Source organism: Eubalaena glacialis, chromosome 1 (genome assembly GCF_028564815.1).
Source record: "Eubalaena glacialis isolate mEubGla1 chromosome 1, mEubGla1.1.hap2.+ XY, whole genome shotgun sequence".
Taxonomy (NCBI): Eukaryota; Metazoa; Chordata; class Mammalia; order Artiodactyla; family Balaenidae; genus Eubalaena; species Eubalaena glacialis.
In genome coordinates, this window is record NC_083716.1 from 91,088,253 (window position 1) to 91,114,011 (window position 25,759).

At 42.7% G+C, this 25,759-nt stretch overlaps 1 long non-coding RNA gene across 2 annotated transcripts in view; it reads right to left on the bottom strand.

The window, feature by feature from the left end:
• LOC133085651 (uncharacterized) overlaps nucleotides 1-25,759 on the bottom strand; it is a 57,685-nt gene that overhangs the window by 30,565 nt on the left and 1,361 nt on the right. For both annotated transcript variants that reach the window (XR_009699580.1, XR_009699579.1), the window contains exon 2: nucleotides 24,721-24,861. This is a non-coding gene — a long non-coding RNA (uncharacterized LOC133085651). The remainder of the gene's footprint in view (nucleotides 1-24,720; nucleotides 24,862-25,759) is intronic.

Here is a 25,759-nt window from a genome sequence, read left to right on the forward strand (position 1 = left end):
ATCCGAGCCGCAGTCCAAAGCAGCGCCTGAGGAGCCCTGAGATGCCCTGGCAGCTGCAGCGCATCCCTGCCCGGCCTTACCCTGCTCTGCTGTGCTCTGAGCAACACTGGGACGAACTGGAAGCCGGCCAGGTGGCTTCGAACTGGAAGATACTAAGGAAGTTCTGCTATTACACAACAATGACCAGGACAATGCTTTGGAAGACCTCATGGCTCGGGCGGGAGCCGGCTGAGGCCAGCCCTGCCTAGGCCCTGCCACGGAACCACCCCTGCAGGAGGCCCTGAGGAGAACACCTGTGGGCAAGAAGGGGCACACTTCCAGATTTTCTTTTAGGGGTGGAAGGTCAGGTGTAGAGACCGTGCTTGCCAAGTCTCTATGAACCTAGGTCCTGAGCTGGGGAGAAAGTGGGGAAGATTTGCGCATGCAAATGCCCCCAGAACTGTCCTGGCTCCTTCCATAGTAAAAGTATTTGTATTCTGAGAAGTGTCCTTCCCACCTTGGCCATCCAGAGAGATTTCTCTGGTCTTTCTGGGGTGTGTATGGCCTCAGCCGAAACCTGGCCCAGCTGCCAAAAGGAGTTGGGGAGAAGGAGGTGGGAGGGCCTGACTCAGTGCCGCTCTGGGGCTAGATGTTTCCCACCTCTGTAAGGGTGGACTGACCTCTAATCCAAGTTGAGTGCAATTGAAAGGTTCTTCCAGGGTTTTGTTTTTTCCCCTTTTAACAACGTCACTTAGTGTTACATTGGTTCTGCAATGTCTCTGAGGTGCAAAGAAGGCCCTTCTCCTCTTGGGGCCCTGAGTCTGCCTCTCCTGCCAGGCAGTTACCATACTTCCCTGCCCCAGCCTGTTGCTTTTGGCCTGGTCTGGACCATAGTCTTCGCTACCCGAGATTTGAGAGCCCCCCGCTCTAGAAAACAGTTGTCGGTTTAAGAAATCATTGGCCCCTTCCCAGCACATCAAGTGGGGAAGAAAGAGGCTGTGATTTAGTCACCCAGCACTAACAACAACAAAAAAACAGCTTCTCTGTTTTTGGACTTATTCTCCCAGGGCCTTATGTTCTGATAACATAGTTCTCAGAGCCAGTGGTTAGCACGTTCCTTTTTGAAGGTCCTGGAGAGCTTCCCTCACTCCCCCCATCCTTTCACCTTCTTGGTGAGATAAGAGGGGTGAACCCCTTGAGGAAGTGGAAGGCAGTTCTTCTCTGCGGGGTCCCCCAGTGAAGCAGCAGGACTGGCACTTAGGTTGTAATCAATGTTAAGCCAAAACAAAGCTATGGTAAATAATAAGAGACTCTGGGGCAATGTCTTTTGGTAACTGGGACATTTGTGGGGGGAGGAGGGAGGGGAGTAGATTTTTAAAAAGGAGCAAGGAATCATAATAAAAACTACCACTTAGGGGGCTTCCCTGGTGGCGCAGTGGTTAAGAATCTGCCTCCAATGCAGGGGACACGGGTTCGAGCCCTGGTCCGGGAGGATCCCACATGCCGCGGAGCAACTAAGCCCATGCACCACAACTACTGAGCCCACGCTCTAGAGCCTGTGAGCCACAACTACTGCAACTACTGAAGCCCACGTGCCTAGAGCCCGTACCCCCCAACAAGAGAAGCCACCGCATTGAGAAGCTCGAGCACCACAACGAAGAGTAGCCCCCGCTCGCCGCAACTAGAGAAAACCCGTGCTCGGCAACAAAGACCCAACGCAGCCAGAAATAAATAAATGAATAAATAAATAAATTTATTTTAAAAAAAAACAACTACCACTTATAGACTATACGCTGTGTGCCAGGCATCATGCTAGATGCCAGAGACTCTGTGATAAATCAGATGGCACCTCCACCTTCCAGTTACCAGAGAGGCCTTGTCTCAGCAGCTACTCAGACATCACTGAACTGAAATGTTTGAGTGTCAGCAGCTTAAGATCTATCTGCTTCTAGTAAGTGTGCGCAACAGTTCAAGAAATTCCTGTGAGCAGTGATACCATGGATCTGGCCTATTAACAAAAACAAACACCTAAAATACTTGCAGCTGGTCAGCGGGGGTAATGCAGCACAGGGCTCTGTCTACTGATGTGTTATACTGCAAGTTCAAAGAGGATAACGCTAAGTGTGTCTGGGAATTTGAAGATTACGTAAGAAATTTATTACACTTAGAACTACGTCAACTAAGCCCTTTAAATATTCATAGGTGGCACCCATTTCTAGACAAAGTTATTGAGACTGTGTGATGTAGGGTGAATATTTCGTGCTTCCAGATTTGCTCAACTGGTATCTCCGTTTTTCAGTTAACAGAGAGGTCAGCCTTGTGACTAGTAGGTACTCAGACACCTGAAATGTTTGCATGTAGGTTGAACACTAACAACGTTTGCTAAGCCTGCCCAGTAAGTTGTTTTGTTTTTTTCTTGATAAGTGTACCCAACCGTTCAAGAAATTCCTATGAACGTGAATGCCCTAGATCTAGCCTATTAAGGAAAAACAAATTTCTTCTTTCTTAAAGTCAACTGATTTAAAGCAGTGCTCAAAATCAAGTTTGATGGCAAATTTCAACACTGTAAAACTTAACTCATTTTTGTCACGTTACATGTTATCTGACCTGATGATTTGGTCCCCCAAAAAGCAGAAAATTGGCAAACTATTTGCCTTAATCATTCTCTTTTTTGTTTTCTTTTTCTGGCCTTGCGGCATGCGGGATCTTAGTTCCCCAACCGGGGATTGAACCGGTTCCCCCGGCAAGTGGAAGCACACAATCCTAACCACTGGACCACCAGGGACTTCCTCCTTAATCATTCTTGTACTGTTTTAGGACCACATATTTTTATATTGGAGATGTGTGTCATGTTTTTGTACCAATTTATGTGCCTGATCCAACCCATGAGAAAGTAGCCCAACTTTCCAGGTACGTACAACATACAGTGCTGGCGTCAAGCTGGTCCAGCTGGACAAGCAAGCATGCCGGAGTCTCGGTAAGACACAGAGATAATCCTCCAAAGATTCAGAGGCTCGCCCGCCCCCCCAGCCTGGTGCCTCGGGGTATGGCGCTCAGGGGTGCGCTGGGACACACGCGCTAAGTAAAAGGCTGATTCCAACTCCCGGCATCCCTCACCACAGAGAAAGAAGCCTCTGTGGATTCTGGTGATGCATCCCACCCTCAGGACAACCTCTCCAGTCCATATACCAGGTGACACAAAGGCACCCCTTCGCATGGGGCCCGGAGCAGGAAAGAAGTCTTCACTGCGCCCAGGCTACAGGCAAAGCAGTTCTGCTCGGGCCACGTGATCCAACGGGCCTGAAGCTAGTGGAGGTGATGCTGTGAGGAGCCATCGGCCAGCTCAAGGGAGAGGCACAATGCAGGCCCAGCTCTGCTAGTTGAAAAATAGCTCCTGATTACGCTACAGGGCTCTGGAAGGGATTGAATGTCTGACCATGGACACCAAGTGGCCCCACATCAACACTGCCCGTCGTGACCTGGGTTCTGTCAGACTCATAGGACCAGGGGAGCCCAGAGACAATCCGTAACAAGATGGTGCATCCAGGCTGAGCCCACGCAGGACAAGAGGGCACACGTAAGCCGTGTGAGCAGTAGCCAGACTCCTGCCCCCACCATGGCTGCACTTGTCACCCCTCTCCCCACCTCAACTGACATGAATCGCTACATGGTGGCGGGGGTCCCGTAAAACCAGATGAAGCAGGAAGCAAGTGCCCACACTTGATTATGAGGGGTTGGCTCAGTGAGAGAATTCAAGCCAGAAAATGGATGGCAGCTTCATTGTAGCCACACTCAAGAGTTACCTTGAAAGACACTGGCATGGGGAAATCTTCCCGATGGGCAGTGTACCTGATTGTATGTGCTGAGTGAAAGGAAAAGCAGCCCAGGATAAAAATATAGAGGGACTCACGGGCAGTGGTGAATGACCTGGCTGGCTATTTTGGGCACCTGGGAGACCAAGGATGAGGAGGTCTGGGATGGAGGACCCCTATGTGGATGGACATCAGGGTGTAGGCTCAGGGTGGGAAGACCTGGAAAGTGCACGCCATGCTCAGCAGAAAGCACCCACCACAGAAGAGGCGCCCGCCAGTCAGCTACATCGACAGACGGACTCAGCCTGTGGACATCAGCCGGCCTTTGTCATCAGCCACCCCAGCACTGGAAAGAAGGTCACAAAAATGGAGTGGCCACAGTGCCAGAGATAGACAGCTGACATGAGCCCCATGGCGTGGACTCCTACGTGCCAAGGCTGATCTAGCTACCTCTGCCTCTGAACGTCCAACCTCCCAGCGACTGAAACCATCCCAGAGCCCCCGCAGTGGCACTATTTTCTGACAGAACCAACCAGCCACTTCGTGGCAAGTTTACAGCATCCTGGGAAGGTGCACAGCGTGTCCTACAGGAATGAGCACTTATTCCAGGCCGACTGCCCTTCCTGTACACAGAACCTCAGCCAGCACCACACTTGGGGGCTGTGAAGTGTCTGACCCACCTAGCGTTCACCCTAGAGACCCACTTCAGCATCCTGCACATCCCAGCCCCGGCGGGACCCAGCAATGGGAGGCCCTGCCCCCAGCACAGCGGAGGGGCCCGTTTGGAAACAGCCCTCTGCCGCCAGGATGAGATGCCATCTTCCAGGTCGTGTGCTCTGAGCCTGAGGCCTCTGCGGCGGCGTCTCCAGTAGAGAGGATGCAAGGGTCCGAGAACCAAAGGGCAGAAGTGGGAGCAGCCTGCTTACCATCCTTCTCCAGGGCCCACTGGGGGCCTTCCTGCTGGCCATCCCTCCCCCTCTGCACTCTGGAAAGCCAGGGGACACAATGAAGTTCCCACCGAGCTACAGGATGTGGCTGCTTTGTGCCCGTGTGTCCAGAGGCCCAGAGGTAAGGGGACAAGCCCCACCTTGGCAGGGGTAATTGGCTCTGAGCACCACTAGGGGTAGAGCTGCCGCCCCACAGCAAGGGCAGCGGTCACTGCGGTGATCCACTTGGGACCATTGTGACCATGAACGGTCAAGTGCAGCAACACCAACCCGAGAAGAGGATCGGATCCTCAGAAATGAGGGCTGGGGTCACACCACCAAGCCAGCCACCAGGACTAGGAGTGACAGAGGCGGGCAGGAGGAACTGAACAGACGGTGGCGGAGGAGCCAGCATGCATCGTCATGGCCGAGTCCTCGAGCAGCAACAGACCGTAGTCCGTCCCACTGCCCAGGAGCCCTGGAGCAGCTGAGCGGAGCCCTGTGGCAGGCGGTGCACGGGGCTGCCAGGGTGGGTGCGCTTGAACCTCCCTCCAAGACAGAGCCCACTGCCAGTGACACTGTAGCCACAGCGTCTGGGGGCTCCATCCAGCCTTCAGTCCGCGGCCACGCCCTTCCAGGCAGCCCCCAGCCAAGGACTGGCCAGGACCGTGTTTGCCCAAAGTGGGACTCCTTTAAGGGACAGCCTTGACCCTGGCCCTCCCGTTGAGCTGACCAAGCCTTCACCAGATTGCCAGCCTAGGCGAGGGCCCTCCCTGCCCGGCCCTGCGGCTTTCCTCTGTCCCTTCCACACGCGTGCGTCAGGCCCACATTGTGACCTGCGAGCTTTTCCTGCTCAGTTTTGCTTCCTCTCCTTGGGTCTTTCACAAGCTTTCCCCCCGCCCCTTGCGTCTCCTATCACTGCCAGAACATGTTACCACAAACTGGGTGGCTGCACACAACAGCAGTTTGTTGTCTCACAGTTCTGGGCACTAGAAGTCCGAAATCGAGGTGTCAGTAGAGCCGCGCTCCCCCTGAGGACCGAGGGAGGAATCGGTCCCAGCTTCCGGGGGCCCCTAGCCCTTGGGATGCACCTTGGCTCGTAGCCATGTCACCCCAGTCTCCACCTCCGTCCTGAACATGGCACTCTGTCCTGTGTGTCTGCTTCTCTTCTCATGAGGACACCGGTCATGTCGGACTAAAGGCCCGCCCTGCTCCAGGGTGACCGCCTCCCAGCTTACATTTTAATCAAATCTGCAAAGATCCTCTTCCTAAATAAAGTCACGTTCACGGCTACCAGGGGTTAGGATTCCAACATATGTTTTTTTCTTGGGGGTAGGACCCAGTTCAACCCACACCCCCAGCAGCTCACTCAGATTCACTGTCTGCTTCCAGAGGCCCCAACTGACACAAAAGGTAAAAAGGTGGTTGACATGTCAATTCAGTTTACATAGAGAATTAATTATTCAGTCATCTAGCGGAATGCACCAAGTTTGACTTTATCATTTCTTTAAAGCCCAGATACTGTGAAGCACTGTGATATGTAGATTTCTATCAGATAGAAAAGGTCAGCCCAGAGGTTATTGCCCTGTAGGACATTAAGCCATTTTGTATATATTAGCCAGTTCATTTCAGTGTTCCCAGGACTGACTATATAAATCTCTGTTCCTCAAATTCCCTTTTGAACCAGACTTGTTATCCTACTGGTTCCCCCATTAATTACAAATTGAATAAAATCTTTGACAGGTGTTCCTTTTGTACATATTTGAGAGTCACATTGCAAACTTGTTGACATTGTGCTTTAACAACACCTTGGACCTCCCTGTGACCATGAACTCACCCCCTGCATCCCTCCTCCCGGGAGCCCTGGGCAACCCACCCTGAAAGAACGAATTTCTGTGGGCCAGCCTTGCAGAAAAACCACGAGCCCATAATCTTGACACCATACATGCTTAATGCTCAAAGGTGACAAATTTTCATTGCGTTTTATCACCTGATATATCTATGAAGTTGGTGACTAATAGGAAATTGAAGAAGGCCATTCACAGAGTTGTTCAAATTCAGATTTTGCATGCTAGAATAACACACTGCCGACAGTTTGATAGGGCTCTGCTACCTAATTCAAACCTCACTATGAGCGATATTACACACATTTTTACAGATGAGAAAGTTGAGTCTCAAAGGAATGTAAGCCATCGGTCCGTCTCAGGCTACCACCTGGCACTGCAGGAAGTCAAGTCCACATTTGCAGCCTCGACACCAGCCTTCCTCACGTCTCAACTGCTGAAGAGGGTTCTCTTCCTAAAAGTTACATCACACGTGTTTTACCTAAATACGTGTGAATCTATTAGTTATGCATACACAGAAAATAATGGGACATCTACCAGGAATTTCTAAAGTAAATACCACCATTATTTCTCTGTATCTTAGCACAATATAAATCATTACAAACTCAAAAGTGAGTCCAAACTCTAAAGTGAATCATGTTTATTCTTTCTTTTTTCTTCTTTTTTTTAATTGAAGTATACTTGATTTACAATGTCATGTTAGTTTCAGGTATATAGCACAGTGTGTATATATATATATATATATATATGTATGTATTCTTTTTCAGATTCTTTTCCCTTTTAGGTTATTACAAAATATCGAGTAGAGTTCCCTGTGCTGTACAGTAGATCCTTGCTGATTATCTATTTTATATACAGTAGTGTGTATATGTTAATCCCAACCTCCCCCCACCCCCTTTCCCCTTCGGTAACCATAAATTACTTTTCTATATCTGTGAGTCTATTTCTGTTTTGTAAATAAGTTCATCATTTTTTTTTAGATTCCATATGTAAGTGGTATCATATGATACTTGCCTTTCTCTGTGTAACTTACTTCACTTAATACGATAACCTCTAGATCCATCCATGTTGCTGCAAATGGCATTATTTCATTCTTTTTTATGGCTGAGTAATATTAAATTGCATATATATATACCACATCTTCCTTATCTATTCATCTCTCGATGGACATTTAGGTTGCTTCCATGTCTTGGCTATTGTAAACAGTGCTGCTATGAACATTAGGGTGCATGTATCTTTTCAAATTATAGTTTTCTCCAGATATATGCCCAGGAGTGGGAATGCAGGATAATATAGTAACTCTATTTTTAGTTTTTTTAAGGAGCCTCCATACTGTTTTCCATAGTGGCTGTACCAATTTATATTCTCACCAACAGTGTAGGAGGGTTCCCTTTTTCTCCACACCCTCTCCAGCATTTATTATTTGTAGACTTTTCCATGATGGCCACTCTGAAGGGAGTGAGGTGATACCTCATTGTAGTTTTGATTTGCATTTCTCTCATCATTAGCAATGTTGAGCACTTTTTCATGTGCCTGTTGGCCGTCTGTATGTCTTCTTTGGAGAAATGTCTATTTAGATCTTCTGCCCATTTTTGGATTGGGTTGTTTGGTTTTTTGATATTGAGTTGTACGAGCTGTTTCTATACTTTGGGAATTGATCCCTTGTCAGGCGCATCGTGTGCAAATATTTTCTCCCAGTCTGTGGGCTGTCTTTTTTTTTATGGTTTCCTTTGCTCTGCAAAACTTTTAAGTTTAATTAGGTCCCATTTGCTTATTTTTGTTTTTATTTTCATTACTCTAGGAGATGGATCCAAAAAGATATTGTTGTGATTTATGTGGAAGAGTGTTGTGCCTATGTTTTCCTCTAGGAGTTTTATATTATACAGTCTTACATTTGAATCATGTTTGTTAACACAAGGGTAACATATTCCGCTAACACCTTCTCAGTCTGTGAGTATGTGGTGTGGCAGTTATCAAGCCTGGAAAGCATACCCTGAAATTGGAGACAGAGAAGACCAGTGCTTGATTCAACCTAAGATGCTCAAGTGGGCTGTGTGCACAGGACGAGGGTGGCTGTGCTGGGATCAGCCTACACTCCCACCATTTGTCAGGGTGGGATACACAAACGCTTCCTGAAGACCAGATGTGGGTCATGCCAGAGAGCGCTATCCTGTGGTCATCTTGTGCCCTACAGATACTCTGCAAAGCCAGAGGGGACCCAATAGCAAGATGCTGGAGGCCAAGGCTAAATTCTTAGGGGCTGAGGAAGGAGGACCAAATGAGCATCCCGAATAGTGATGCATCAGCCTGGTTCAGGGGAACAAGGGTCCCCGACAGCAGGACTCTCCTGGGATCCTGTGGTATCACCTGCAGAAGGCAACTGACTCATTAGTCAGTTTCAAACATCTACCCTGCCCGGAGAGCATCCTGGACCATGCCAGTTCAAAGAGGGGCTTTCCTACTCGATATGCCTCTCTCCCCTGACCCTTTTCCAACACTGGAGTGGGTCCAAGAAACTGGATGGGATGCAGGAGCAGGATGACTGGGAGAGAAGAAGAGACTAAGGGCAAGACAGGGAAAGAGCAAAGAAGCCAACCACCTGCCCTGATCCACACTGGGGAAGGGAAGGAGAGTTGGTGCAGAATTAGAACTGACTGTTACCTCAGAATAGCAGGAAATCCTTGTGCCTGACTGACTTTTCTTCCAGGAACAAAAGAAGATTACCTCTGCTCAATAACCTTTGTACGGACTGTAGGAGACAAAAATAAAACTGAATTTCCAGTATGTTACAAATACTGCTTGTTTCACATACCAGCTATACGCATATTCATGCCCAGTAGGAAGGAAACCTGTTTAGCTTTGGCTTAATGTGTTTATTAAGAAAATTTATCCAAAATTTGGAAAGAGGAAAAAGGGATTATGAGTTGTTGTTTCAGTGTCCAGCTCAAAGTTTCTAACAAGCTTGCTAGAAAAACCTTCCTCTGACTTGCTACTTAGTATTGGTTAGGATGTTTTACAATTCTAAAGGAGATTAACTTGAAGAAAACTGATAGCACAGCAACTGATATTTGTCTTAGAGTAGAGCTAACCCCCAAAAGTATCATTTATTGCTCTGTGGGAAATTAGCCATGTTTTTAGTAATGCAGTAATCTCATTCTACATTTAAAAAAAAAGTCTTTCCTGATTAACAAAAAGACTCTTGTTCCTCAAATGCTCCTTGAGGCTTCACCATCCTGCTGGTCCTCTCATTAATGACTTAATCAATCCTTGACACATTTTGATTTTACATTTGTATGAGATATTCATGCTTTGTAACTTTTTGAAAATTAAACTTTACAACTGTTTCCAAAACTTACTTAGGTGCCAAAACACTACTAGCTTTTTTCCTAATCTCATTAAGCCCATTGACATCCCTGGGGACCATATCTCAAGCAATCTGCTTTGGAAATTGCCACCAAGGCAGTCTGTTAGCCAGGAGAACAAAGGAAGTGCCTGGTTTGTAAATAGGCATGATGACCCTTGTTGATTAAGCCAAAGGAAGATTTCAGGCCGTCCAAAAAAGACTAAAAATCCAGACAGCGTCCCAATTCACACACTCCTCTCATCCCCTCATAACCCCTGAGAGTAAAGTGAGGTTCTGCTGTTTATGAAAATGCAACTAACATAAACATCCTCATGCCAAATATTTAATTAGGTGTTTGAACTTTGGTATAGATACATGTAGGAACATATGAGGTTGTTTTTTAATTAAAAGAGAGTTCTTTTTTATTGGAGGCTACTTGGAAAAGACCAATAATCACAAAAGTAAATATTAGAATTACAGGTAACTACACCTTCAGAGAGAATTTAGCCATGTTCGGCTGTTTAATCAATTGTTTTCATTTGCAGAATCAGGATGAACCCTAAGATGCTATTAATGTCATCTCCTTTCTTCATTTAACAATATGTCATAAATGTCGTCATTAAATATTGTTCTGCATGATTTTTAATGGCCTCAAAGTTGTCCATCGTAGGGAGGTACCAAAATTTATTTTATGAATCTTGAACTGTGGACCATTCAGGTTGCTACAAATTCCTAACAATTTCTTTAGGTTAAGTTCCTAGAAGTGGAACATTAAAATGAAGTGTATTTGTCGAGGTTTTTCTTAACGTGTTGCCAAATAGTCCTCCCAAAAGATTGTACAATTAAGAATTCCACCAATAGGTGTATGAGTGTGCTGTTTCCTTACATTCTCCACAATACTGGGTATGGTACTTTTAAATATTTTGCTGAATTTTTAAAATTGAATTATAGTTGATTGACAATATTGTGCTAGTTTTCAGTATACAACAAAGTGATTCAGTTATATATATATAAAACATTATATATATATAAATTCTTTTAAAATTATAAAACTTTAAAAATTCTGAAATTATAATTTAAAAAATTTTTAATTATAATTTAAAATTTTAAAAATTATAATTTAAAATTTTTTAAATTAAAAAAAATTTTAATTTAAAAAATTTTAAATCCTAAAAATTTTAGGGGGAGGAGATTCAAGATGGCGGAAGAGTAAGACGCGGAGATCACCTTCCTCCCCACAAATACATCAAAAATACATCTACATGTGGAACAACCCCTACAGAACACCTACTGAGCGCTGGCAGAAGACCGCAGACCTCCCAAAAGGCAAACTCCCCATGTACCTGGGTAGGGCAAAAGAAAAAAGAAAAAACAGAGACAAAAGAATAGGGACGGGACCTGCACCAGTGGGAGGGAGCTGTGAAGGAGGAAAGGTGTCCACACAGTAGGAAGCCCCTTCGTGGGCGGAGACTGCGGGTGGCGGAGGGGGGACGCTTCGGAGCCACGGAGGAGAGCGCAGCCACAGGGGTGCGGAGGGCAAAGCGGAGAGATTCCCGCACAGAGGAGCGGTGCCGACCAGCACTCACCAGCCCGAGAGGCTTGTCTGCTCAGCCGCCGGGGCGGGCGGGGGCTGGGAGCTGAGGCTCGGGCTTCGGTCGATTGCAGGGAGAGGACTGGGGTTGGCGGCGTGAACACAGCCTGAAGGGGCTAGTGCACCACGGCTAGCCGGGAGGGAGTCCGGGAAAAGGTCTGGAGCTGCCGAAGAGGCAGGAGACTTTTTCTTGCCTCTTTGTTTCCTGGTGCACGAGGAGAGGAGATTCAGAGCGCTGCTTAAAGGAGCTCTAGACGCGGGCGCAAGCCGCGGCGATCAGCGCGGACCCCAGAGACGGGCATGAGACGCTAAGGCTGCTGCTGCCACCACCAAGAAGCCTGTGTACGAGCACAGGTCACTATCCCCACCTCCCCTCCCGGGAGCCTGTGCAGCCCGCGACGGCCAGGCTCCCGTGATCCAGGAACAACTTCCCCGGGAGAACGCACGGCGCGCCTCAGGCTGGTGCAACATCACGCTGGCCTCTGCCGCCACAGGCTCGCCCCGCACTCCATACCCCTCTCTCCCCCGGCTTGAGTGAGCCAGAGCCCCCGAATCAGCTGCTCCTTTAACCCCGTCCTGTCTGAGCGAAGAACAGACGCCCTCAGGCGACCTACAGGACGAGGCAGGGCCAAATCCAAAGGTGAACCCCGGGAGCTGTGCGAACAAAGAAGAGAAAGGGAAATTTCTCCCAGCAGCCTCAGGAGCAGCGGATTACATCTCCACAGTCAACTTGATGTACCCTGCATCTCTGGAATACCTGAATAGACAATGAATCATCCAAAAATTGAGGAGGTAGACTTTGGGAGCAACGATATATATATATATTTTCCCTTTTGCTCTTTTTGTGAGTGTGTATGTGTATGCTTCTGTGTGTGATTTTGTCTGTATAGCTTTGCTTTTACCATTTGTCCTAGGGTTCTGTCTGTCTGTTTTTGTTTTTTTACTTAAAAAATTTTTTTTCTTAATAATTATTTTGTATTTTTTATTTTAATAACTATTTTATTTTACTTTATTTTATTTTATCTTCTTTCTTTCTTTCCTTTTTTCCTCCCTTTTATTCTGAGCCGTGTGGATGAAAGGCTCTTGATGCTCCAGCCAGGCATCAGGGCTGTGCCTCTGAGGTGGGAGAGCCAAGTTCAGGACACTGGTCCACAAGAGACCTCCCAGCTCCATGTAATACCAAACGACGAAAATCTCCCAGAGATCTCCATCTCAACGCCAAGACCCAGCTCCACTCAATGACCAGCAAGCTACAGTGCTGGACACCCTGTGCCAAACAACTAGCAAGACAGGAACACAACCCCATCCATTAGCACAGAGGCTGCCTAAAATCATAATAAGGCCACAGACACCCCAAAACACACCACCAGACGTGGACCTGCCCACCAGAAAGACAAAATCCAGCCTCATCCACCAGAACACAGGCACTAGTCCCCTCCACCAGGAAGCCTACACAACCCACTGAACCAACCTCAGCCACTGGGGACAGACACCAAAAACAATGGGAACTACGAACCTGCAGCCTGCGAAAAGGAGACCCCAAACACAGTAAGCTAAGCAAAATGAGAAGACACAGAAACACAGCAGATGAAGGAGCAAGGCAAAAACCCACCAGACCTAACAAACGAAGAGGAAATAGGCAGTCTACCTGAAAAAGAATTCAGAATAATGATAGTAAAGATGATCCAAAATCTTGGAAATAGAATGGAGAAAATATGAGAAACGTTTAACAAGGACCTAGAAGAACTAAAGAGCAAACAAACAGTGATGAACAACACAATAAATGAAATTAAAAATTCTCTAGAAGGGATCAATAACAGAATAACTGAGGCAGAAGAACGGATAAGTGACCTGGAAGATAAAATAGTGGAAATAACTACTGCAGAGCAGAATAAAGAAAAAAGAATGAAAAGAATTGAGGACAGTCTCAGAGACCTCTGGGACAACATTAAACACACCAACATTCGAATTATAGGGGTCCCAGAAGAAGAAGAGAAAAAGAAAAGGACTGAGAAAATATTTGAAGAGATTGTAGTTGAAAACTTCCCTAATATGGGAAAGGAAATAGTTAATCAAGTCCAGGAAGCACAGAGAGTCCCATACAGGATAAATCCAAGGAGAAACATGCCAAGACACATATTAATCAAACTATCAAACATTAAATACAAAGAACAAATATTAAAAGCAGCAAGGGAAAAACAACACGTAACACATAAGGGAATCCCCATAAGGTTACCAGCTGATCTTTCAGCAGAAACTCTGCAAGCCAGAAGGGAGTGGCAGGACATATTTAAAGTGATGAAGGAGAAAAACCTACAACCAAGGTTACTCTACCCAGCAAGGATCTCATTCAGATTTGACAGAGAAATTAAAACCTTTACAGACAAGCAAAAGCTAAGAGAATTCACCACCACCAAACCAGCTTTACAACAAATGCTAAATGAACTTCTCTAGGCAGGAAACACAAGAGAAGGAAAAGACCTACAATAATAAACCCAAAACAATTAAGAAAATGGTAATAGCAACATACATATCGATAATTACCTTAAATGTAAATGGATTAAATGCTCCAACCAAAAGACATAGATTGGCTGAATGGATACAAAAACAAGACCCGTATGTATGCTGCCTACAAGAGACCCACTTTATACCTAGGGACACATACAGACTGAAAGTGAGGGGATGGAAAAAGATATTCCATGCAAATGGAAATCAAAAGAAAGCTGGAGTAGCAATTCTCATTATCAGACAAAATAGACTTTAAAACAAAGACTATTACAAGAGACAAAGAAGGACACTACATAATGATCAAGGGATCAATCCAAGAAGATATAACAATTGTAAATATTTATGCACCCAACATAGGAGCACCTCAATACATAACGCAAACACTAACAGCCATAAAAGGGAAAATCGACAGTAACACAATCATAGTAGGGGACTTAAACACCCCACTTTCACCAATGGACAGATCATCCAAAATGAAAATAAATAAGGAAACACAAGCTTTAAATGATACATTAAACAAGATGGACTTAACTGATATTTATGGGACATTCCATCCAAAAACAACAGAATACACATTCTTCTCAAGTGCTCATGGAACATTCTCCAGGATAGATCATATCTTGGGTCACAAATCAAGCCTTGGTAAATTTAAGAAAATTGAAATCGTATCAAGTATCTTTTCCGACCACAACGCTATGAGACTAGATATCAATTACAGGAAAAAATCTGTAAGAAATACAAACACATGGAGGCTAAACAACACACTACTCAATAACCAAGGGATCACTGAAGAAATCAAAGAGGAAATCAAAAAATACCTAGAAACAAATGACAATGAAAACACGACGACCCAAAACCTATGGGATGCAGCAAAGGCAGTTCTAAGAGGGAAGTTTATAGCAATACAATCCTACCTTAAGAAACAAGAAACATCTCAAATAAACAACCTAACCTTACACCTAAAGCAATTAGAGAAAGAAGAACCAAAAAACCCCAAAGTTAGCAGAAGGAAAGAAATCATAAAGATCAGATCAGAAATAAATGAAAAAGAAATGAAGGAAACGATAGCAAAGATCAATAAAACTAAAAGCTGGTTCTTTGAGAAGATAAACAAAATTGATAAACCATTAGCCAGACTTATCAAGAAAATAAGGGAGAAGACTCAAATCAATAGAATTAGAAATGAAAAAGGAGAAGTAACCACTGACACTGCAGAAATACAAATGATCATGAGAGATTACTACAAGCAACTCTATGCCAATAAAATGGACAACCTGGAAGAAATGGACAGATTCTTAGAAATGCACAACCTGCCGAGACTGAACCAGGAAGAAATAGAAAATATGAACAGACCAATCACAAGCACTGAAATTGAAACTGTGATTAAAAATCTTCCAACAAACAAAAGCCCAGGACCAGATGGCTTCACAGGCGAATTCTATCAAACATTTAGAGAAGAGCTAACACCTATCCTTCTCAAACTCTTCCAAAATATAGCAGAGGGAGGAACACTCCCCAACTCATTCTACGAGGCCACCATCACCCTGATACCAAAACCAGACAAAGATGTCACAAAGAAAGAAAACTACAGGCCAATATCACTGATGAACATAGATGCAAAAATCCTCAACAAAATACTAGCAAACAGAATCCAACAGCACATTAAAAGGATTATACACCATGATCAAGTGGGTTTATTCCAGGAATGCAAGGATTCTTCAATATACGCAAATCAATCAATGTGATACATCATATTAACAAATTGAAGGAGAAAAACCATATGATCATCTCAATAGATGCAGAGAAAGCTTTCGACAAAATTCAACACCCATTTATGATAAAAGCCCTGCAGAAAGTAGGCATAGAGGGAACTTTCCTCAACATAATAAAGGCCGTATATGACAAACCCACAGCCAACATTGTCCTCAATGGTGAAAAACTGAAACCATTTCCACTAAGATCAGGAACAAGACAAGGTTGCCCACTCTCATCACTATTATTCAACATAGTTTTGGAAGTGTTAGCCACAGCAATCAGAGAAGAAAAAGAAATAAAAGGAATCCAAATCGGAAAAGAAGAAGTAAAGCTGTCACTGTTTGCAGATGACATGATACTATACATAGAGAATCCTAAAGATGCTACCAGAAAACTACTAGAGCTAATCAATGAATTTGGTAAAGTAGCAGGATACAAAATTAATGCACAGAAATCTCTTGCATTCCTATATACTAATGATGAAAAATCTGAAAGTGAAATTAAGAAAACACTCCCGTTTACCATTGCAACAAAAAGAATAAAATATCTAGGAATAAACCTACCTAAGGAGACAAAAGACCTGTATGCAGAAAATTATAGGACACTGATGAAAGAAATTAAAGATGATACAAATAGATGGAGAGATATACCATGTTCTTGGATTGGAAGAATCAACATTGTGAAAATGACTCTGCTACCCAAAGCAATCTACAGATTCAATGCAATCCCTATCAAACTACCACTGGCATTTTTCACAGAACTAGAACAAAAAATTTCACAATTTGTATGGAAACACAAAAGACCCCGAATAGCCAAAGCAATCTTGAGAACGAAAAATGGAGCTGGAGGAATCAGGCTCCCTGACTTCAGGCTATATTACAAAGCTACAGTAATCAAGACAGTTTGGTACTGGCACAAAAACAGAAATATAGATCAATGGAACAGGATAGAAAACCCAGAGATAAGCCCACGCACATACGGTCACCTTATCTTTGATAAAGGAGGCAAGCATATACAGTGGAGAAAAGACAGCCTCTTCAATAAGTGGTGCTGGGAAAATTGGACAGGTACATGTAAAAGTATGAAATTAGAACACTCCCTGACACCATACACAAAAATAAACTCAAAATGGATTAAAGACCTAAGTGTAAGGCCAGACACTATCAAACTCTTAGAGGAAAACATAGGCAGAACACTCTATGACATAAATCACAGCAAGATCCTTTTTGACCCAGCTCCTAGAGAAATGGAAATAAAAACACAAATAAACAAATGGGACCTAATGAAACTTAAAAGCTTTTGCACAGCAAAGGAAACCATAAACAAGACCAAAAGACAACCCTCAGAATGGGAGAAAATATTTGCAAATGAAGCAACGGACAAAGGATTAATCTCCAAGATTTACAAGCAGCTCATGCAGCTCAATAACAAAAAAACAAACAACCCAATCCAAAAATGGGCAGAAGACCTAAATAGACATTTCTCCAAAGAAGAGATACAGATTGCCAACAGACACATGAAAGAATGCTCAACATCATTAATCATTAGAGAAATGCAAATCAAAACTACAATGAGGTATCATCTCACACCGGTCAGAATGGCCATCATCAAAAAATCTAGAAACAATAAATGCTGGAGAGGGTGTGGAGAAAAGGGAACACTCTTGCACTGTTGGTGGGAATGTAAATTGATACAGCCACTATGGAGAACAGTATGGAGGTTCCTTAAAAAACTAAAAATAGAACTACCATACGACCCAGCAATCCCACTACTGGGCATATACCCTGAGAAAACCATAATTCAGAAAGAGTCATGTACCAAAATATTCATTGCAGCTCTGTTTACAATAGCCAGGACATGGAAGCAACCTAGGTGTCCATCATCGGAAGAATGGATAAAGAAGATGTGGCACATATATACAATGGAATATTACTCAGCCATAAAAAGAAATGAAATGGAGGTATTTGTAATGAGGTGGATGGAGTTAGAGTCTGTCATACAGAGTGAAGTAAGTCAGAAAGAGAAAAAGAAATACAGTATGCTAACACATATATATGGAATCTAAGGAAAAAAAAAAAAAAAAGGTCATGAAGAACCTAGTGGCAAGACGGGAATAAAGACACAGACCTACTAGAGAATGGACTTGAGGATATGGGGAGGGGGAGGGGTGAGATGTGACAGGGTGAGAGAGTGTCATGGACATATATACACTACCAAATGTAAAACAGATAGCTAGTGGGAAGCAGCCGCACAGCACAGGGAGATCAGCTCGGTGCTTTGTGACCACCTAGAGGGGTGGGATAGGGAGGGTGGGAGGGAGGGAGATGCAAGAGGGAAGAGATATGGGAACATACGTATATGTATAACTGATTCACTTTGTTATAAAGCAGAAACTAACACACCATTGTAAAGCAATTATACTTCAATAAAGATGTTTAAAAATGAAAAAAAAGAAAAATTTTAAATTTAAAAAATTTTTTAAATTCTAAAATTTTAAAACATTAAAAATTGAAAACATTAAAACATTATATATATAAATATTCTTTTTCAGATGCTTTTCCATTATAGGTTATTACAAGATACTGAATATAGTTCCCTGTGCTATACAGTAAATACTCGTTGTTTTAAATATCTTGGTTCATTTAATATATTGGTTAATGCAACTGGTTAATTTAGTAGGGAGAGACTGGTATCTCATGGCTTTAATTAGCACTTAATTACTAGGTAAGGTCAATACTTTTTCATATATTTTGGCCATGTTTTCCTAGTTGTATGTTTATTTTTCTACATGAACTTCAGTATCAAATTGATTGGGTCATGTTAAATTCATAAATTAACTTATAGAGAACTAATGTGTTTATGATACTGAGATGTTCTATCTAAGAACACTGGATGTTTTTCCATTTGTTTAAAATTCATTGTTGTATCTTTTAGAAGTGTTTCAAAGTATCCTCATATAAATTTTGCACATTTGTTTTTATGTTTATTCCTAAATACATTTTCTATATGATATTGTCTAAATGGCAATTGTGTATCTGAAGCCTCTTATTTTTCTTTTAAGAAATTTATTTCTTTCATTTATTTATTTTTGGCTGCGTTGGGTCTTTGTTGCTGCGCGTGGGCTTTCTCCAGTTGCGGCAAGCAGGGGCTACTCTTCATTGCATGCGTATGCTTCTCATTGCGGTGGCTTCTCTTGTTGCAGAGCATGGGCTCTAGGCACACGGGCTTCAGTAGTTGTGGCACAAGGGCTCAGCAGTTGTGGCTCACAGGCTTTAGAGCGCAGGCTCAGTAGTTGTGGCGCCCGGGCTTAGTTGTTCCGCGGCATGTGGGATCTTCCCGGACCAGGGCTCGAACCCGTGTTCCCTGCATTGGCAGGCAGATTCTTAACCACTGCGCCACCAGGGAAGTCCCTCTTATTTTTTGTATGCTGATATTGTACAATATTTTGCTATCTTAATGAAACTTTTTGTTGAGTCAGCTTTAATTTTGATTCTCTGAGGCTATTTAGGGTTACTATCATATCATCTGCAATAGAGATATTTTACTTTTTTTTTTTTTTTTTTTAACCAATTCTCCTGTCTCCTTTTATAATTAGCATTGGTTAATACCTCTAGTATCAATACAATGTTAAGCAGTGATGTACATAATGGGCATCCTTTCCTGTTCCTGATCTTAAGAGAAATGCCTCTAGTATTTCCCCTCTAAGTAGATGGTGGTTTAGAGCTAAGATATATGATATACATATGCATAGGAATAAGAGTTGAATTTTGTCAATGACTTTTCAAAATCTAGGGAGATGATATTATTTTTCTCCTTAAATCTGTTAATATGGTATATACAGTTGACCCTTGAACAACATGGGTTTGAACTGTGTGGGTCCACTTACACTCAAATTTTTTTCAATAGTAAATACTATAGTACTGCACAATCCACGATTGGTTGAATCCTCAAATGTAGAGCTGGGGATACAGAGGATCTTCAGATAACAGAGAAACTGTGTATATCAAGGGCCAACTATAAATTATTCTTGGATTTTTTAACTGCACAGAGGGTCGGTGCCCCTAACCTGCATGTTATTCAAGGGTCAATTTACTATATTAATGAATTTCCAAATATTGAACCAACCTTGTATTTTAGGATTAAATTGTATTTGGACATGATGCATTATTTCCTTATTGTGGTGGTAGATTCTGTTTACTAATATTTTGTTTAGTATCTGTCTGCTGAATTGTGTCTACCTAAAATGTTGAAGTCCTAAGCTACAGTACCTCAGAATGTGACTGTGTTTGGAGATAGGGTCTTTAAACAGGTAATTAAGTTAAAATGAGGTCTTTAGGGTGGGTCTTAATCCAATGTGACTGGTTTTCTTGTAAGAAGAAGACATTTGGACCAAGACAGGCATGCATACAAAAGAAAGGCCGTGTGCAGACTCAAGGAGAAGGTGGCCATCTGCAAGCCAAGGAGAGAGGCCTCAGAAGAAACAAAACCTGCTGTCACCTTATCTTGGACTTTCAGCCTCCAGGACTGTGAGAAAATAAATTTCTGCTGTTTAAGCCACCCAGTCTGTAATATTTTGTTCAGGCAGCCCTAACAAATAATAAAGTATCTTAGCCTTGATAATCATAAGTGACATCAGTCTGTAATTGTTTCTGTATTATTTTAAACAGGAATCAGTATCAATACTGTACTGGCTTTATAAAAGTTTTCCCCAACATCACTTAGTTGAAGTTCATCCTCTAATAGACTCTTCAAGTGGGGCTCATAAACTCTGTTTTTCCCAAGCTTTTGCATGGTCAAATCAATTTTTCTATAGTCTTGATACTTGAAGGAGAATATAGTGGGTTGAATATTGTCCCACAAAGAGAGATGTTCAAGGGACTTCCCTGGTGGTCCAGTGACTAAGACTCCGCCCTCTCAATGCAGGGGGCCCAGGTTTGATCCCTGGCAACTAAGAGTTCACATGCCACAACTAAAGATCCTGTGTGCTGCAACTAAGACCCGGTACAGCCAAATAAATAAATTAACATTTTTTAAAAAAGAGAGAGATATTCAAGTCCTAACCCCTGGTACCTGTGCATCAACTTACTTGGAAATTGGGTTTTTGCAGATATAATTATCTGCAAATCTTGGGATGAGAGTATCCTGGATTTAGGATGGACCTGAAATGCAATGACTGGTTTCCTTCTAGAGAAAAGAGGGTGAGATTTTAAACAGAGACACAGAGGGGAAGACCATGTGAAGACAGAGACAGAGATTGCAGTTATGCAGCTACAAGCCAAGAATGTCGAGAGTTGCTGGCACCCACTGGCAGCTAGGAGTGAGGCATGGAACAACAGATTGTCCCTCAGAGCCACCAGAAGAAACCAATTCTGCCAAAACCTTGATTTCAGACTTCTGGCCTCCAGAACTCTGAGAGAATAAATGTCCATTGTTTTAAGCCACCAAGTTTCGTAATTTGTTATGATAGCCCTAGGCAACTAATACAGACTAAAATCTTTAGTTCATATTTTTCTTTTCAGTGCTGCTCCATGGTTGCCTTACTTTGTGTGTTACTTTGGAGAAGTCTGAAGTCTGAAGGCTGTCTAGTTCTCTTGCCCTTGCAAGTTATTTAACCCTTTTGCCTGGAGGTTTTGAGAATTTTTTCTGTATCTTTAAGGTCTAATCTACCACAATATGTCTCAGAATTGACCATTCTCTGTCAGTTTTCTCAAGTGGCTGCGGGTTCTTTATCTATTTTTATAGACAATGATGGAGATTGGTATTTTATTTTTATTTATTTATTTATGGCCACACCGCATGGCTTGCGGGATCTCAGTTCCTCAACCAGGGACTGAACCCTGGCCACGGCAGTGAAAGCACCAAATCCTAACCACTAGACCACCAGGGAACTCCCTCATATTTTGCTTTTAGGTAATCTTTTGCTATCTTAAAAAATTTCTTCTTCCTTTTTTTTCTTATCTTTGTTTTCTTAGTTGTTAGTCAATAGTTTTAACTGATTTTTGAATAATGGTGAAAAATCCAAAAGTTACAGAAGGACACCTACCCTTATACCCCATTCACTTCTCCCCAGAGGCAACCACTGTTCCTTGTGTATCCTTCCAAATATATTCTATGAATATATGAATATTAGTGCCTGTCAGTGTATTTATATTTTTTATTTTTTACACAAATACACTATATTATACATGCAGCCCTGCACCTTGGTGTTTTCATTGTACATCTAGGGTATGGTTCCAAATTGGCGCATGTAGAGCTGCCTCATTTTTTTGAAGATTGCATGGTCTTCCATTGCATGAATGTACCTCAATTTATTTACCAATGCCCTAATGCTGGACTGTAATTTACAGTCTTGCTATTATAAACAATACTGTAATAAATATTTGGTACATATTTATCATTCCACACATGTGGGAGTACATATATAGCCTAAATTCCTAGAAGTGACACACCTATTAGAATGGCTAAAATCCAAAACACTGACAACACCAAATGCTGACGAGGATGTGGAGCAACAGGAACGCCCATTCATTGTTGGTGGGAATGCAAAATATACAGACACCTTGGAAGGAAGTTCGGCAGTTTCTTACAAAACTAAACATACTCTTATGGTATGATCCAACAGTGGTGCTCCTTTGTGTTTACCCAAAGGAGTTGAAAACTTACATCCACAAAAAAACTGCCCACAGATGTTTATAGCAGCTTTATTCATAATTGTCAAAATTGGGAAGCAACCAAGATGTCCTTCACTAGGTGAATAGATTAATAAACTGTGGTACATCCAGGCAATGGAATATTAGTCAATAATAAAAAGAAATGAACTATCAAGCCATGAAAAGTCATGGAGGAAACTTAAATGTGTATTATAAGTGAAAGAAGATAATCTGAAATGCTACATGCTGTATGATTCCAATTATATTATATGGAATTCTGGAAAAGGCAAAACTATGGAGACAGTAAAAATATCAGTGGTTGTAGGGGGTTGGGGAGAGGGAGGGATGAATAGGCAAAGCACAGGGGATTTTCAGAGCACTGAAAATACTCTCTATGATACTATTACGGTGGATACATGTCATTATACACTTGTTAAAATCCATAGCATGTACAGCAGCAAGAGTGAACCCTAATGTATGCTACGGACTCTGGGTGATGATGATGCATCAATGTAGGTTCATCCACTGTAACAAGTGTCCCGTCTGGTGGGGGTGTGGTGGTTAGGGGGCTGTGCTGTGTGTGGGAAAAAGGGGTCCATGGGAACTCTCTGTACTTTCCACTCAATTTTGCTGTGAACATAAAACTGCTCTAGGAAAATAAAGTTTATTTTTTAAAATCCTAGGGGTGTTTGCAGGATCAAAGGATATATGCATTTAAATTTTTAATAGATATAAGAGCTTTCCAGAACTACTGCAGCAATTTACATCAGCCTTGCCTATTTTTATACCTCACTCTCATCAATACAATATAGTTGAACTTTTTGATCATCACTAAATTGTTAAAGGAATAGGGTATCTGCTTGTCATTTTAATTTTCGTGTCTCATTATAAATTAGATAGAACATCTTTTTTCTTTTTTTTTAATATGTCTGAGCCATTTGAATTTCCTTTTGGGTGAAGTGCCTGTTCATTTTCTTTGCCCATTTTTCTATTAGGTCTGCACCTAATTTTATAGTTAGAAATCTACAAATTGGAATGGGAATGATGGTGTTAAGATCTTATATTTTGGATTGAAAAATATAGTTATCATATACCCTGCAGTCAACCTTGCATCTTTAAGCATGAGGTGAAACTAGAACCGAATGAGAAAAGTAATAGGGTATGGGTACTTTTTCTATATATCTGGGTACAACCTCAGTCACTTAACATAACAAAAAATACCATACCTAAATGTTATAAAGAGCATAGAATCAGGTGCACTGTCTAGTTTCATTTATGCTGTCTTTTGTGGAACAGTCCCGAGCTACATTTCATTAGATCATGCAAGGTTCTTTGTGTAGCCTGAAATTTGGACAGCTGCTGAACATACTTTTCGGTAAAATAAAGTTAAGCATTGTACCAGATGTGATCTGCAAACTGACTATTTAAAGTAGCCTGAATAGGGACTTCCCTGGTGGCGCAGTGGTTAGGACTCTGTTCTCCCAATGCCGGGGGGCCCGGGTTCCATCCATTGTCAGGGAACTAGATCCCACATGTATGCCGCAACTAAGAGTTTGCATGCCACAACTAAGGAGCCCATGTGCCACAACTAAGACCCAGTGCAACCAAATAAATAGATAAATATTTTTTAAAAATAAATAAAGTAGCCTGAATAACTCAGTTGCTTTTTTGGCCAAACATGAGTAAGTGGACAAATAGTGAGCATGTGTTGCAGTATCAGACGAGATACTGACCTTTGTACTACTTTCCTAGAGCTACCTTAATAAAACAAAAACAAACTGGGTGGCTTAAAACAAATTTATTGTCTCATGGTTCTAGAGGGTAGAATTCTGAAATCAAGGTTTTGGAGGGCCATGCTCCCTTTGAAACTTGTAGGAGAATCCCTCCTTGCCTGTTGGCAGTTTCTGGTGATTTGTTGGCCATCTTTGGCGTTCCTTGGCTTGCAGCTGTATAACTGCCATCTCTGCCTTTGTCATCACGTGGCATTTTCCCCGTGTGTCTCTGTCTTCACATGGCCACCTTCTTATAAGGACACCCTACTCCATCTCCAAAATGACCTCATCTGAACAATATCTGCAATAACTCTATTTCCAAGTAAGATCCTGTTCTGAAGTACTGGGGTTTAGGATTTCAACGTACCTTTTTTGGAGGGACACAATTTAACCCATAACAACCTTTCTCTAGAATCTTTTGGGAGAAGGTGAGAGAGACAAGGTAAAAGCCAAAGAGGCCGACACCTTCTACATTCACCGCATTCAGCCTGCCTGAGCCATATCGGCGTTTGCTGTGAGCACACAGTGTGGATGACTTACCAAAAGCTTAATTTCAGAGGAACTTACAAAGCACTTCTGCCCCACGTGGACCCTAGTCCTTTCGTCTGTGATTCACTGAACTGCATGCTCCACCTTCAGCCATCACCCTGCCACCCCGTCCCTGACAGGACGAGCTGCAAGCTGCAGAAAAAAAGAAATGAACTAAGAAGGGTCAAATGATCCCCCATTAGATCACAGATCAGACTGCAGGCCGGGGAGACTTCTGTCTGCTTCCCGTGCTATTGTGCTCCGAGGGGGGCCCCCTCCTGCTGTCCACCTTGTCGCCCTTTGAGAGCGACAAGGACCCACACGTGGAGCTCTTCCTGAAGTAGTCTCTACTGATCTCAAGTTTCAGCCAAAAGACATCCTTTTTGAATTCGACACCTATTGGCCGCCTAACCTATTAAGCATCTATTCACCAAGGGCCAGATTTCACTACTTGGTTCAGTCACCCCTCTGCCGAGAGCCCTTTCTGTCTCGCTGTGGATAGCATCTGAACTTCTGCTTGTTGTCTCAGAACTAATGTGCAGCCTTTCCTTGCTTTCCTGAGGAATTCTGTACTACTAATCCACTCACATCTAAGTGGTTTTTTTCCTTCTTTCCCAAACTCACCTTAGAGCATTTCTTGCCCTTTTCAGTGGCCAAGGAATTTTATCCTAACTTCTAAAAAGGCAGTGAGAAGTTATCCTTATTTTAAAATGGGAATATATATACATATATATATATAATTGCCAATATATATTGAATATATATATTTAGAGCAGGCCACACCTTTTTTTTTTTTTTGGTGTGATGACTATATAAGTCCAGATGAGCCTTCAGCCCATTATTATTCCCTGCTCCATTCCCCCGTTGTATTTTTTTTTAAAGAGCCATGGACGTTTTCTTTAGATTCTTTGCTAGTAAATAAAAAAATTCTTGCCTTGAATATCATATGATAGCTGGGTGGGGTTTCTTTGTTTTGTTTTTTTTAAGCATGACAGTTTTGTCAGGGATAATTTTCAGATTATCAACTGACTGATTGTTAGAAGTGCAAGCA